Source organism: Sturnus vulgaris, chromosome Z, assembly GCF_052056855.1.
Source record: "Sturnus vulgaris isolate bStuVul1 chromosome Z, bStuVul1.hap1, whole genome shotgun sequence".
NCBI classification, from domain to species: domain Eukaryota; kingdom Metazoa; phylum Chordata; class Aves; order Passeriformes; family Sturnidae; genus Sturnus; species Sturnus vulgaris.
Window position 1 is genome coordinate 63,172,372 of NC_142283.1, and position 14,974 is coordinate 63,187,345.

The window sequence follows — 14,974 nt, forward strand, 5'->3', positions numbered from 1 at the left end:
GTAAAAGCTGAACCTTTTTTTTTCATTTGAGGATTCCTGAGGTTCTGCTCTGATACATGTCTACATATCAGGTTGAGAAATTCCTTTTATTCTCTACTACCTCATACCTTTTCCAGTCCTGAGCAGCTAGGCAAGGTTCAAAGGCAGTGAAGAGGTGCTGGAAATGAAGGATTCCCCATCACAAGTCAGACAGCCTTCATAAAATACTGCCATCCCCAAACTGCACAAAACTCAAGCAATTATATATCATATTTGCTGCTTGTTCTTTATTGCCCCTCCATGTTTTGGCCTCTAAAACCTGCATTATATCAAGGCAGGGACAGGGTTTATTGGTGCCTGCAAATGGGTCCAACTCATTCTATCTACTCTTGTCTGGACTGTGAGGAAAGTTGCAGTTTTGTGACTGTGCTGCTTTCTCTACTGCCATAGCAGGAGCTGACTGGATTTGCCCACTGTAATGATACTCAGTGAAACATTCCCTGTATCACTGTGTTCCCCATCACACCTCCTGCTAAATAAAAATTCTGGACGATCAACTCCTACAGCGCATTCTAATATGAACCAAATTTTGTGGGTTTTTAAATACTGAAACTCAACATGTCAGAACTTCACAGAGTTTAAGACATATTAAGCAGATTAACAGTGTAGTTTTCTTCTCATAGAAAATTGATTATTTAGAGCGGTATAGCTTTCTTCATAATGGAATTCTACTAAAATAAAAAAAGAAAAAAGAAGTTATTTTTTCTTTGTAGAAATTACTACTGCAGGGAGCAGCTGCTGAAGCATCACCTCTAGTGAATCTTGCTGTAGTTGCTGTTGCTTTATGCAACTTTTGGAGACTACTCCTTTCTTTCCAAGTCATTGCAGGCAAGTTCAAAACTGTTTAACTCACTCTATATAATAGCATGTCCTACATTATGACACTGTTTCATTATTGTAGACGCTGATAGTATCAGCCTGCATTTTCAGCATCCCATAACATGTGTGTGGTGTGATTTTTAATTTACTTCTATCATTAGAAAACAATTTGTGAAGACTAAAACTTCCCATACAAATGTAGACAAGACCTGATGAGTCATTCACTGAAGATTACCCTGGATACAAAACTGGATTTCTCATTAGAATAATTCAATTCCTTGCTTTTCTCTCCACATGCATTCTGCTATTCTGATTTATATTTAATTTGAACAAGAACTAGTCTGTAACTTATCTATGTAGATGAAGTGTACGTCTCTTCCCACCCACTTCAGGAGTAATTAGCTGTAGGTAATGTTCATTTCCAATAGAAGAAATTGAGAAAGGCTTACCCTGGTACAGCCAATACTTCAGTGAAATCCTTCTGAGAGGACAGCAGGGGAGTGAAGTCCTTGTGTTTTATGACTGAAATGCTGTCAAGGATCGATACTGGCTCTTTAAGAAGGGAAAAGAGGAGGAAAGCAGCCTTTCATTTAGGAGAGCAGCAGGAAAAAAGGAAAGGATCTCTGCATATTGTGAGGCAATGAGCCAGCTGAAAACTTATGGATTGGGGTTAGTGGTCAGACCAACTTCAGTGGTGCTGCAGTAGGGATGTTCTTTAGATGTCAAGAAGAGGTAGTAGATCAAAGATGAACTGGAAGAAGCCTCACATTTACAGGTATTTGTCCTGTGGAAGGACCCTCTAGGAAGGCACATGCAACCTAGAAGGCTTCTGGAGTACTTTGATAACAACTTCTGATGCAGGTAATCAAGGCACCAACAAGGAGAAGCTCTCAAGTGGACCTGATATTTAAACAAGGTGACCTGTAGAGGAGTAGAATGTGGGCAGCAACCTTGGCTGCAAAGGCTGTGGAATATGTGGAGTTCAGGATCATGAGAGGAGAGAAAAGAGAAATAAAAAGATAACAGCTCCTAGAGTAGGCTTTGGCCTGTTAAGGGGGTTCCTAGAAATGGGAAATAGCCCTGGTGAGAAGAGTGGCCCAGGAGACCTGTTTGATTTTCATGGATTACCTTGTCTAAACTCAAGAAGAGTACATGCCAACAAAGGGAAAATCAAGAAGCTGTTGGAGGAGGCCTGCATGCAATAAAGAACTCTTGAATTCCTGATAACCTCAAACATTAGAAGGAGGCATACAGGAAGGGAAGGCAAGGACACATGACTTAGGTAAAATATAGAAGTACTGTTTGAGCATATACAAGGATGGGGTTACGAAAGCAAAATTCATGTTCAGTTGAATCTGGAGAAAGATCAAAAGGGCAACAGGAAAAGTTTCTACAGGTACATCAGCAGTGAGAGGAAGACTAGGGAAAATGTGGGTCTGCTGTTGAATGGGTCATGGGACCTGATAACAAATAAGAGGGAAAACACCAAACTACTCAAAGTACACACTGGAGATCACCATCTGGAAAGAAGATGGGCAGAAAAATACCTGGGCACCCTGGTGAACAAGCTCAGCATGAGGCAGCAGTATGCCTTTGTACCAAAAAAGGCTAAGAGGATGCTGGACAGCATTAGTAAAAGCACTTCTAATTTTTCAAGCAGAGCTATCCTTTCCCTCTACTTAGCCCTACTGGAAACATATCTGGAGTGCTGTGTTTTGTTCTGGATGCCTCACTGCAAGAAAATCATGAATCATTAAATGAATGCAGCAAAGAATCATGAAGATGATTAAGGAAACAGCATGTGACACACAGGAGAAGGCTGAGGGCTGCAACTGTTTAGGCTGGAGAAGAGAAGGCTCTGAGGTGAGGTTATCAATGTGAATAAATGCCTCCTGGGGGAGTATTCATAATGGAACTAGTTTCTTCTTAGTAGAGCTCAGTGACAATGCAAAAAGCAATGGGCATATATTAACAATTAAAATATATGAAATTTCATCTGAACACAACAAAACACCTTTTGAAAGTTTTAAATTTAATGTATTAACTATGTATCTTTAAAATAACAACAACAGCAAACAATAATTTTTATTTTTATTTTTATTTTTATTTTTATTTTTATTTTTATTTTTATTTTTATTTTTATTTTTATTTTTATTTTTATTTTTATTTTTATTGTGAGATGGTCAAACAAGGAGACAAGTTGTCCAGAAAGACTGAGGAGTAGCCTACTGATAAGTCCAGAACCTGACTTGACACTGTCCTGGCAAACTATTCTCTGAGCTTGCTTGAACAGAGCTTGAACTCGATGACGTCCAGAGAATTCTTCCAAGCTAGATGATTCACTCTTGGGTGATTTGGTTTCCAGGAGATTTTGGTGTCCTGGATTATTTGACTCTGAGGAGAAAGGTTAGAGAACACATACATCTTGTACCATGTGTTTTTATGAAAACTTTGAAAGAACTTTCTTTTCATGTGTCATGGAATAAGAAGATTTCTGAGATGGAACAGTTAGGCAGTATACAAAACCAATTTCCTACTCAACTCTGATGGCATAAGTGTTCTCGGAAGAGAGTGTACTTGTGCAATATTATATAAAATGTCAGCATGATGTTCTAGTTATGGAACTGGCTTATATCATGTTTTTACCTTGAGCTATGATTGAATTAATTCAAGCAATATTCGTGACCTGGTGAAGCATGGACACAGAGAGGTAGCAGCCCTATCCGACCTCTCTATAAGATCACAATCTCAAATGCTATTTTCATTTAAATTTCTACTCATGCCTTGGCAGTTCAAGTGATCTGAGTTTAAATAATGTAGATGGAAGTGCCAGAATTTAACTGTATTTAAACTTTACTTTGATTTTTCAAGAAGATAAGCCTTGTGAAGACAAAATGGTTATAGTAATAAATTTATACTGTTGAGTTTATTAATAAAATAATATATTTGGATGGTTGTTTGGCTTTCTGCTTCTCAGTGTGAATTGCTTTAAGACTTTTATTCATTCTTCTTCTTTACTTTTTAATTTTCCTGTCTTTGTTTTGAATATTTAGATATGGCAGTGCCTTGCTAATTATCAAATATGTCTTTAGCAGAGGTCTCCATGTACTTTTATTGACACAGTAGTTTGTGAAGGTCCCTTTTTTTTTTAAAGAAATCATGACATACAAGCACAGGAGGACCATCCTGAAATTACAACTTCCCTTGTGTGCATTTTGTTTCACTTGCACTTGTCAAGTTATGTTTTTCACAATTATATGCAATAAGATACAAAAATATATTGCAATTATATTGCAATGATTATATGCAATATTATTAGTTAATAGAATATAAACATCTAACTTGAGCAAGATGGTCTTGGTAGTTCATGTTTCAACAAATTGACAGCTATTGATGACAAGAAATTGCAATATTTTTAATAAATCACCATAAATTGCAATTTATTTCTCTGTCTGTCGTCCTGCAACAACATTATTCAAAATATTCCCTACATAAAATTATAGGCATTCTATTTCTATAGGTGTAGAATTAATACGGAATGTATGGCCATCTCTCCTTGTGTCAAACAAGGTAAGAAGCTGCGGTGCTCATAATTTTTTTTTAAATTACAGAACTAAAACTGGATATATTTATTTATTCTGAATAGAGAATCAAGTATTTATTTGTTCTGAATACAAACTTCTTGGTGGGGACTGCGTACTATTGGGCAAACAGAACACCCTAGTAAAATTTAAGCCAACAGTGGTAAACAAATAATAACTAAAAGTGTTATTCATGCAGTAGTTTAATCATGGTGAAGCAAAAGGATATGAGTTCTCTATCTTGGGTTGCAATTTCAAAGTACATTATGAAGATTTTAGAAGCTTCTGTAATATATTTCTTGTTAGTGTAAAATAGAAGTGTATTTATCTTGCACTGTTTCTTGATTAAGTGAACTGCATATTAACATTCTCTAAAAGTAACACTCATGTCTTCAAAATGATATATAGTCAAGTTTAGTACTGCCCTGCTTATGAAGTTGCTTAGAAGTAGCTTGAAATGCAAGAAGTATACTCCAACAAGATGGATGAAGTTGTTTTCCCCATTAAACCATAGCTGGACTATAAGGCAGCTCTGATCCTTGACCATAAAAGCATAATATTAAAGTAATACCTTGGAAAACTTGAAAAATAAAATTTTGGTATATAGAAGTTTTTGATTCCAATTTCTCCACTTGTTGTTTAGTGTCTGTCACAGTGTAACCCCAGCCAGCAAACAAATACCATGCAACTGCTTGCTCACTCCCCCACCAGCAGAATGGTAAAGGGAATTGGAAGGGTAAAAGCTGGAAAATTCGTGGGTTGAAATTAAAGACAGCTTAATAGGGAAGACCAAAGCCTCACACACAAGCAAAGAAAAACAAGGAATGAATTCAGTGCTTCCCATGGGCAGGCAGGTGTTCAGCCATCTCCAGGAGAGCAGGGCCTTGTCACATGTAATGGTGACCCTGAAGGACAAACTCCATCACTCCAAATGTTCACGCCTTTCTTCCTTCTTCCCCCACTTTATATACTGAGTATGATGTCACATGGTCTGGAATATTCCTCTGGTCAGCTGGGGTCACCTGTGTCTCCTCCCAGCCTCCCAGGCACTCCCAGTCCCCTCACCAGTGTGGCAGTATGAGAAGCCTGGGCTCTGTGTGAGCTCTGCTCAGCAATAACAAAAACATCTCTATATTGTCAATCTTGTGCTCAGCACAAATCCAAAACACAGTCCCATGCCAGCCACTGGCAAGAAAATTAATTCTACCCCAGCCAAGAGCAGTACAGCATCTTGTAGGAATACTGCTTTAAGTACAACAAGGAATAATTGCATTATTACAGAAGATTATATTCTCTTATTTTGTTTTGCATTATTTTACTTAATTAGACTAACTCTGACAGGTTTTTATTTAATAAAATGAAACCTTTCAAGTAAGTTAATGCTAGATATTCATCTGCTTTCCTAAAATTTGTTTTTTGTTTTTTTTTAAAGGCTGGTGAATTTTATAAAATTGTAAAACTTTATGAAAGTGTATGTAGATTTACAAGTTTCTAGAACCTCATGAAAGCAAGAATAGATATGGTTTAGCTGGATTACATTTAGATCAGAAATTACGGTTTTTCTCTCTTGGTGCTACTAGAGATCTCTGTTCAAACTGATAATTTTTTCAGTTACGCAATTTTCAAATATTCCTCTTTTCTGTAGTTTCTTTTGTAAAAGATAAGATATTTTAATATCACTCCTATTTCTTTAAAAAAAAATATTTCCCCTGCAAATTCCCCCTTTATTTCCCCCTTTAGGAAGATTATTGTGTCATTCAGCTCCACTCACAGAGAGAGGATAGGGAGACAGGTTAATCCAGAACTCAGCCTTTGAAAAATCTGTGAAATCTGAAAAATCTCAGAACATTAAAAAAGATAATTTTGGATGCATGATACTTACTGGTGGGTTATATGTTTTTTTTCTTCAGCTTGACAAAGATTTTCTCAGGTAAGTCGCAAGATACATTCTGGTAAAACTCATTTACAGAAATGAGTCTGTATCTTTTCTTCATGTAATGTTCCTTTTGTTCCAGCAGCTAAGTTTCCTAAGCTTGTTTTGTATGTAATCAATAATCATGAAACTAGCCTCATTTATCCTTTCTTGCTGGAAGGAACATTTTTTTACATATTTTTTCTTCATCCAGACTTCCCTAGAACATGCTAATTTCTTATGCTGGTAACAGTAATTTTTACAAAAATTATTCATTAGTTGTGGCAACAGGGAAATTGCAATTTCAGATATATGAATATCCTGAAAAACTCAGTCATCCAATATTTGTGTGGTCAAAGGAAGATAACAATGAACAAGGGTAGAGCATGTTGTAAAAAAAAAGACACAACTTCAGTGATATTGAGGTGAATGTATTTTAATTTGCATTTCTGAGGATGTAAGAGTGTACATAAGCTTTGGCCCAGTCACAAATATTTGACATAACTGGCATAAGGGAAGCCTGGTGGGATGAGTCCCTTGACTGGAGTGCCCTGCTGGATGGCTACAGGCTGTTCAGGAGGGATAGACAGGGCAGAAGAGGTGGAGGGGTGTATTAAAGGACGAGTTTAAATGCATGGAGCTCACATTTGGCAATGTCACTTGAGGCAATATCTAATCTGAAAATTTTCAAAATATGTACTGGAAATACGGAGAGGCCAAAACTGTATTTTAGAGTTTATGCCTAAGCAATCACATGACCTGCTAGATAACTCTGATTCTTAGATTAGAAAAATAGGAGGTAAAGATTTGTGGGTAAAGCTTTATTCTAGGAGTTGCAACTGGACTCTCATTAAAAAATATTAATTTCCTTTTTGGGAAACAAATGATCTCCATACACTACTTTGTTATGGCTATGTCTTAAAATAAAGCTTCACTACCAGGGGGTCCTAACATTTTGTAATGTGCTTGTAATGTTAAGACCCTATTTTAGCATATTTATTGGGAAAAAAATTATAAAAAATAGTTTTATTTCCCGAAGTTGGCTCAGTGAAAGGACTTCATCCCAGTATTTCTGGCAATAAAGTCACGTGTTTCAGGATCTGAAAGAAAAATGAAAACATAAATATTTTGCCATCTTCCTCTCATATGTCCTTGTCTTAAAGGTGCATTTACAGAGATAAGTAAAATATCTGCTTCACTTATCCTGAAAGATTTGACGTATGTGGTGCCACATAACTCTTTTCTTTAGCTAATGGAATGGAAGAAGCTTTTTTCCATATTAGGAACTTTGCTTTTTTGTACATGTGCATCTCAACTTCCTTCCCGTGCAGAGGCGAGTATACCTGAGTACACTTCACAGAACTCCAAATAATAGCAAAACCCCACGTTTTAATAACAGCAGTAACTATACACTTAAGGCAAGTATGGGTGAGCCTTTGTTTCTTGATCTTTCAAGCACAATTAAAAGGCTAAATCTTGTACTAAAATTTTTGGAACATTCTGACAACTATGTAGCTTAGTTATGAATTCCATAGGATTTGAAATTATTATTGAATAAGGTCCTCTTACACAACTGACAGTGCATCATGAAGCTGAAATGAGACTAGTTCTGCCTTACTGAAGCCCACAAAACCTAGGTCTGTTTGCCTACAGGGTTTTCATTACATGTGCAGCAGAGAATGCAGTACTCTTGGCATAATCTCCTATATGAACAGATCTGAATTTCAAAACTATGTCATCAACGTGACTTTGAATAACTTGCTTCAGTTATTTTTTCCCTGCTTTTGGCATGATGTTTTCATTGCTGAGCATGTCCTTATCTGAAGATAATTTTCAAAAAATATGCTGTCAGAAGAATAGAGATAAAAAAGAAGAGCTTGTGGGAAATTTTCAGGTCAAAGTGCATGACTAAAAAGCCAGTCTAATATATCAGCACCTGGGCTGAAGATGTTGTAGGTGTACACTAAGTCCTGAGGCTGGAGCCTTGAATTTTTGGGACAGGTAGATCTACTTAACCTCTGAGACAGGGATAGACCTACCCTATTTGTTTCCAGGAAACGAATGACAGGACAAGAGGAAACAGCCTCAAGAAATACCACAGGAGGTTTGGACTGGACATTAGGAAAAATTTCTTCACTGAAGGCGTTGTCAAGCATTGGATCAGACAGTCCAGGAAAATGATTGAGTCATAATCCCTGGAGGTGTTTAGAAGGTGTAGATGTGAAAATGGGGTGCTTAGAGATGTGGTTTTCTCTTGGACCTGGTAGCGTTAGTTTTACAATTGAATTATCTGAGAAATCTTTCCCAAACTAAATGATTCTGATTCTTAAGAATGCAGCTCAGGAACAAGGAGTGTTTACTGAGTTAGATCTCATTTTTCTGCTGAGCTGAGAATAACCTCATGCAGATGAGTTTGGGAACCTGACAGCCTGGTAGGAAATTCCCAGGGTCTCTGCCTCAGAGACAGACATATTTGTACAGCATTATTTTTGTCAGCAGTTTCATGTTTGTGTGTTACAAAACTTTGTTATATATACCACCAAAATGACAATAGTTTGTTTGAGGTGATGTTTCCTATAAAGTCAAACCCACTGGATTATTCTTGCATCTGTATAGTAATATGATTTATTTCTTTGTGTGATATTGGTAGGTCTTCTACTGCAATTTGAGACCCTTAATTTGCTCTCTTAGAACAGGTGTTTTCCCAGTTCTTTCAGAATTCCTGTGCTTCCCAGGACTCGTTATTCTTAAAGGAGATAAAGGACTCTTAACTGTCTTTTTTTGACTTTTACTGTAAAAATAATTTGTTCTGTTGAATGAAAACAATTTTTTCCTTAGAAAACTCTACACATTGACGACCTGCAAACAATTTCATTTGCCTCAAGTATATAATTTTGATCCTTCTAAATTCATACCAGGAATAAACATGGGTATTCCTTGTACTATTAACAATTCCACTATTTCAATCTGCTTAACTATATTATTACTAAAAATTTTTAATATTTTAATGTAAATGACTACTTAATTTATGCTGAGATGCATAATCACATTTTAAATGGTGTAATTATTTTAAACCACATGAAAAAAGATATAGCAAAAAAATTATCCTGAACATACATAGAGGCTTTTTTCACTAAAACTATTTTCATCAGAAAAAAAAAACAAAAGAAGGAAAGAATTGCCTGACAGAATAAAAATTAATTTTATTTAACTATGATTTTAGGAGTATGAATCATCATTGTTTTCTCCTTTTCCATACTGCAAGTAATGAATAGCAATAAATCTAGTCACAGAGAAATGCATCATTGAAATGGTCTGTGAATAACATATTCTCATTTACTTTTTAATAAAAATTAGAGAATCCAAGAATGAGAACATTTACTGGTTTGATAGTTTCCTTGAGTTATATTTTCAAAGTACTTAAATAGTTACTGGTGAGGAAGAAGTGAAGAAAATGCAGGAATGGAAAGAAGAGCATTGCTTGAAGGAAGAGTAGTGTGTTTAATCTAGATCTAAAATAGCTATGCTAATAAATAGTTGTTGTGGATCCCAAACACACTCATAGCTCGATGGGAATTGTGTCAGTTCTCTAAGTATAGAAGCTAGGCATGGTGAAAGCATTGCCAGCTCCATTAACATTCAGAGTAAAGCAGTTAAGAAAGTCCAGATAATAATACTGTCAAGCCAGCACCTATTCTTTGTGTCGTGTAAATAGATTACTAATTTGTAAAACACAAAGTACCTAGCCACTGTGGTTTTAGAGGAACTGTTTGAACACTTAAGGTAAGTGTAAATACTGCTACGTCATCTTTTAATAAAGCATAAAATCATTATTTCTTACTCTAAGTAAAAGCATAAAAATAATATTTAGGCATTTTTATCAAAACATTCTGTTGTAAATGAGTAAATTATTTTGTACAGATGTAAGTAGAATTATTAGAGATTATTATTTTCTGACTCAAACGAGTCTTGAGTCACAGAGCTGAGTCAAGAAGTTGTTTTGTAGGTGGGACAGTAACAACCCTATTATTCATTAGGAGAAATGGTGTCAAGCCTCCAATGAGCCTCTGGCTCTTTGGTACTCAGCATGCCTCTGGGCTGCAGGTAAACAAACTGAGGTGATTACTTTAGCCTATTTTTCAGATAACTTATGATTCAATTCTGCTATTGGACATGACATTGAAATGCAAGAACACAAGCTCTGTACTCTTTTTTTCCCCCAACTAGTATTCTTTTAAAGAGCGCTGTGCTGGCATGTCAAAGTTAGAAGAATGACTGCAGCACTGGGTTTTTAAAGTACTTTCATGTTTTTCTATTTGTTCTTGGAAGAGAAAGGAAAAACTTTAGGATACCAGCAGTCATTTGATCCATGTCACAAGATTGAGCTTCAATTGGAAAGAATGGGAAGCTGTGCTAGGGTGGGTTGGTTAGGGATGATTCAAGAACTGACACTACACTGTTAGAGATGCATACTATGATGCTTTTAAAAAATATTTTAACAAAACACTAAGGAAGGTGAGAAATAGATAATCTCGTTAAGTGTGTCAAGTGGTCTGCAGAGAAGTGGCAGAAAAAAACAGTCTGCATTTCAGTGTCAGGACTCTTTACTTTTTGACTTCTCAGGCTGTTTCTATTTTCCAGCAAACTTGTGATATGTGGCTGACTTTTGTTCGTTAGGTTACAATGGCTTATTTTTGCACAAAAAATCTATGCCTACTAATGAGCAATTACTGATAAGAACTAAGAAACATGCCTGCTAATTAGAAGGCTAGCAAATGATCCCTTGAGCATTAAGTTAACCAACCAGGAAAAAATGTAAAAAGCAAACAGACACTTTAAATGTCCCAGCCTAGAGTCTGCTCTGGACAAAAAATGTTGAAGTTAATTGGTATCTGAAAGGTTGCCATGTTCTAGAATTCAGTTAATTGGTTACAGGGCAGGGATTAACAGAGAGTCTTCCAGACCTTTAAGGTAAAAAAGAAAGCCTAATATGTTCCATTTAACTGATTTCATGAACAGACACTTTACAGGAACTTTCTTTTACTTTTGTACATTCTCAGAGATAACAAAATGTCAGGAGCAGAGCTATTTCTTGTTTTCTTTTTATCAGCAATCATTACTTGGATCATTTTATGTAGCAGATGACACACCTGCCATGCCAAAGCCTGGTTTTCATTCTTAGTGAGCAGTTTTGTGGCAATGACAGCAATGGCTTTTGCTGTGATTACTCAACAATTTGATGATGGAATACTGGTATAAATTGCCTAAAATTCTGTTAATACACATAGTGCTTTGTAAAACCATGCTGAAAAGTTAGGCAAATATACCAAAACATGTTTCTCTTTTATTTCCCAAGATGGATAAAATCATTATGATGAACATTTCCTGGTTTAGAGCCTGAGCATTTGAACTTAAATAGGTGGCCAGTTTTTCCACAAATTGATTTAATTTTAATTGTCACAGAAATAAACATTAGGTGCCTTTTATTTAATTTCTCCAAAGCTTGGCTTTAATATTTGTGTTGGATTTTTTCCATTTCTTTCTGGCTTTATTCAGATCATATTCCTCTACCTCTCTAATTTTTGAATAGGAATTGAAGAAGCTGCCCAGTGAGTTCACTTTCTCAATTCAGCTATCTAGTTCCTATTTTACGTGGCTCCAATTCCAGGATTTTTATGGAGTTTGGAATTGCCCCAAAAAACCCCAACTGGTGAAATTCATCAAATCCTCGTATGATAGACTATTTTTAGCTTTGATATCATCATTTTTCATTTCTTGCAGAGCTATAATTAATTTAATTATTGTTTTTAATTTATTCAGCTGTCTTAAATATACACTATGTACACATTGAAAAAACAAGCATGAAGTTAAACTTCTCCCTGGATGACTATAACACATTAATTCTTGTAGTATTTTTAGAATGATTGATTTTATTGTGGATTTCCTTCAGAGTATTTGCATTAATGCATACCATTTTATATATTTGTTTTCTTAAATTATATTGCAGCTGAATTAAGAAAAATAGCTAAATTATTAATTAAGATTTAATGATTAAAAATTTGGAACCATTTGCTTACAGCAACTGCTCCAGCTCCAAGTATAAATGGAACTCTCATTAATGTTACTGTGGTGGGTTGACCTTGGAGGATGCCAAGTGCCCACCAAAGCCACTCTATCACTCCCCTTCTCAGCTGGACAGGGGAGAGAAAGTATGATGAAAGGGTTAGGGGCTGAGATAAGGCTAGGAAGAGGCCATTCACCAGTTAGCATCACAGGAAAACTGGCTTGATCCGAGGAAGTTCAATATATTAGCAATCCAATCAGAGCAGGTTAGTGAGAAAAATAAAATTAAATCTTAAAAGACCTCCCAACGACCCCTCCCTTCTTCCCAGCCTCAACTTTCCTCCAAAGTTCTCTACCTCCTCCTCACCAAGTAGAGCAGGACGATGGGGAATGGGGGCTGCAGGCAGTCCATCATGTTAGTTCCACTGCTCTCTCCTCCACCAGGGGAGTACTTCTCACACTGTTCCCCTCCTCCACCTTCTCCCATTGGAGAAGGTTCTTCCCAGCCTGAGTCTTTCCTGTAGGCCACAGTTCTGCTCTAGCATGGGTCCTTTCCACAAGTCTTTCAGCAACAGGCTGCTCCAGCATGGGTTCCCATGGGGTTCACAGCTCCTGACAGCAAACCTGCTCCAGCAAGGGCTTCCAACGGAGTTACAGCTTCCATTTAGGCATCCCTCTGCTCCAGTGTGGGTCTCCTCCAAGGGCTGCAGGTGGATCTCTGCATCCCCAGGGACCTCCATGGGCTGCAGGGGAGCCTCAGCTCTGGTGCCTGGAGCACCTCCTGTCCTTCCTACTCCTCTGAGCTGGGCATCTGCAGAGCTGATGCTCTCACATGTTCTTAATCCTCTCTCTGGCTGCAGTTGCTCAACGTTTTTTTTCCCATTCTGAAATAAGTTATCTCAGAGGTGCTACCACCACTGCAGATGGGCTGGGCAGTGTGTCCATCATGCAGCTGGTTGGTATTGCCTCTATCAGACGTGGCAACAACTTCTGTCATGTTCTCACAGGAGCCACCCCCATAGCCACCCCTTACCGAGCTCTCTCCAAAACGTAAACTTTTTGAGAATTTCTTTCACAAGCTGTTTGCTAAAAGTTTCAGAAACTTTCAGAGCAAATTTTTTTCCCCTTTAAATCATTACTAGTTGGCGTTTTCTTTATTGAATCATCTGCCATTCTTCTTTGACCCAGAGAATATTACCATATCTTTAGATGATTAAATTGAAAATAATGTGTACTAATGTTTAAATATAAGATTTACTTAGAGCCTCACCTTCAGAGGCTTCTAAGATCTATGGTGGCTGCTTTATATGCTCAGCTCTTACTATTAGCATGCGATTACTGTGAGCAAGAAAAAGACGGGAGTTGGGACACCCGAGAAAATATAAGATGAAGTTTCTGCTGTTTTTAGTCAAGAGGCATACAGTTTTAAATCTCAGATTACTACTTAAAAAAAAAAATATTATCAGTCTTTGAACCCTCAGTTCTTCCAAAAGTTAGATAACTCGCAGGGAAGCACACATATGGTGGGAAAGAAATTAATCTAATACAAAGCTTTTCGTTCCTTATAGAGGTATGAATAAACGTTTTAGATAGCAGTGTGCTAATATCATTAAAAAAATATTTTCTCTTTGCTTTTAAAACCACAGATTCTTTAAATCATTGACATTTTTTACTGTATTTTGTCATGCATTTTCACTTTCTCAATAATGATAGTAAAGAGCAAATAATATTTATTAGAAACTAAGGTACAGAAAGGAAATAAAAGAGTTATCAATTTAACATTATGAGTATTTTCTTATATGGTGGATATTTTTTGTCTTCATCATAGGTTTCAGAAGAAGCTCTGCATGGCAGCACTGAGGATGAAGAGCCATCCCAGGGAATGGAGCCCTATCTCGTGCGGAGATTATCGTCCCGTAACATTCAGCTTCCTCCTCTGGCTTTCAGGCAGTTAGAACAGGCAGACTGGGATAAAAAGAATGATACTGAGACTATGCCAAGGCCCACTACTCTTCCACTAAGGATACCTCCTCTGATTGCCATTACAGCTGCTGAGTCTAGCAGGTAAGATCCAGCAATTTGTTATTTATTCAACATTCCTTGTGGCAGGTACAGGGCTGTGGATGCTGCTTATGGTAAAGAAGTCTATTTCTTTTCTAAAGCCACTAAATGAAAAAGTTGAATAAAATGTCTGTAAATGTGCTTGACACAATTTTGGTAAAACTACTTGTAAAGCTTTTGGTCATATGTAGTAAAACAAGCCCTAAGAAACATTTTTTCTGGTCATTATTAATACTTCATATTCTGAAAGAAGGTTTCTGGAGGCTTGATTAACCATTTATGGTGATGAAGGGAAGGAGGAGGTAGAGAATGAAAGGAGTTTTTTATACACAGAATTTTAAAAAAATTATACAATTTCTAAACTAGTTTCAAGAAATCCTGAGGGGATTTTTCCTGCTCTTGTATATCTACATTATTTGTAACATAAATGGTTTGAAATCATATGGTTATAGGGATCTCTATTGTAGTTTTTTTGATATTACATCTGTGAATTTTCATA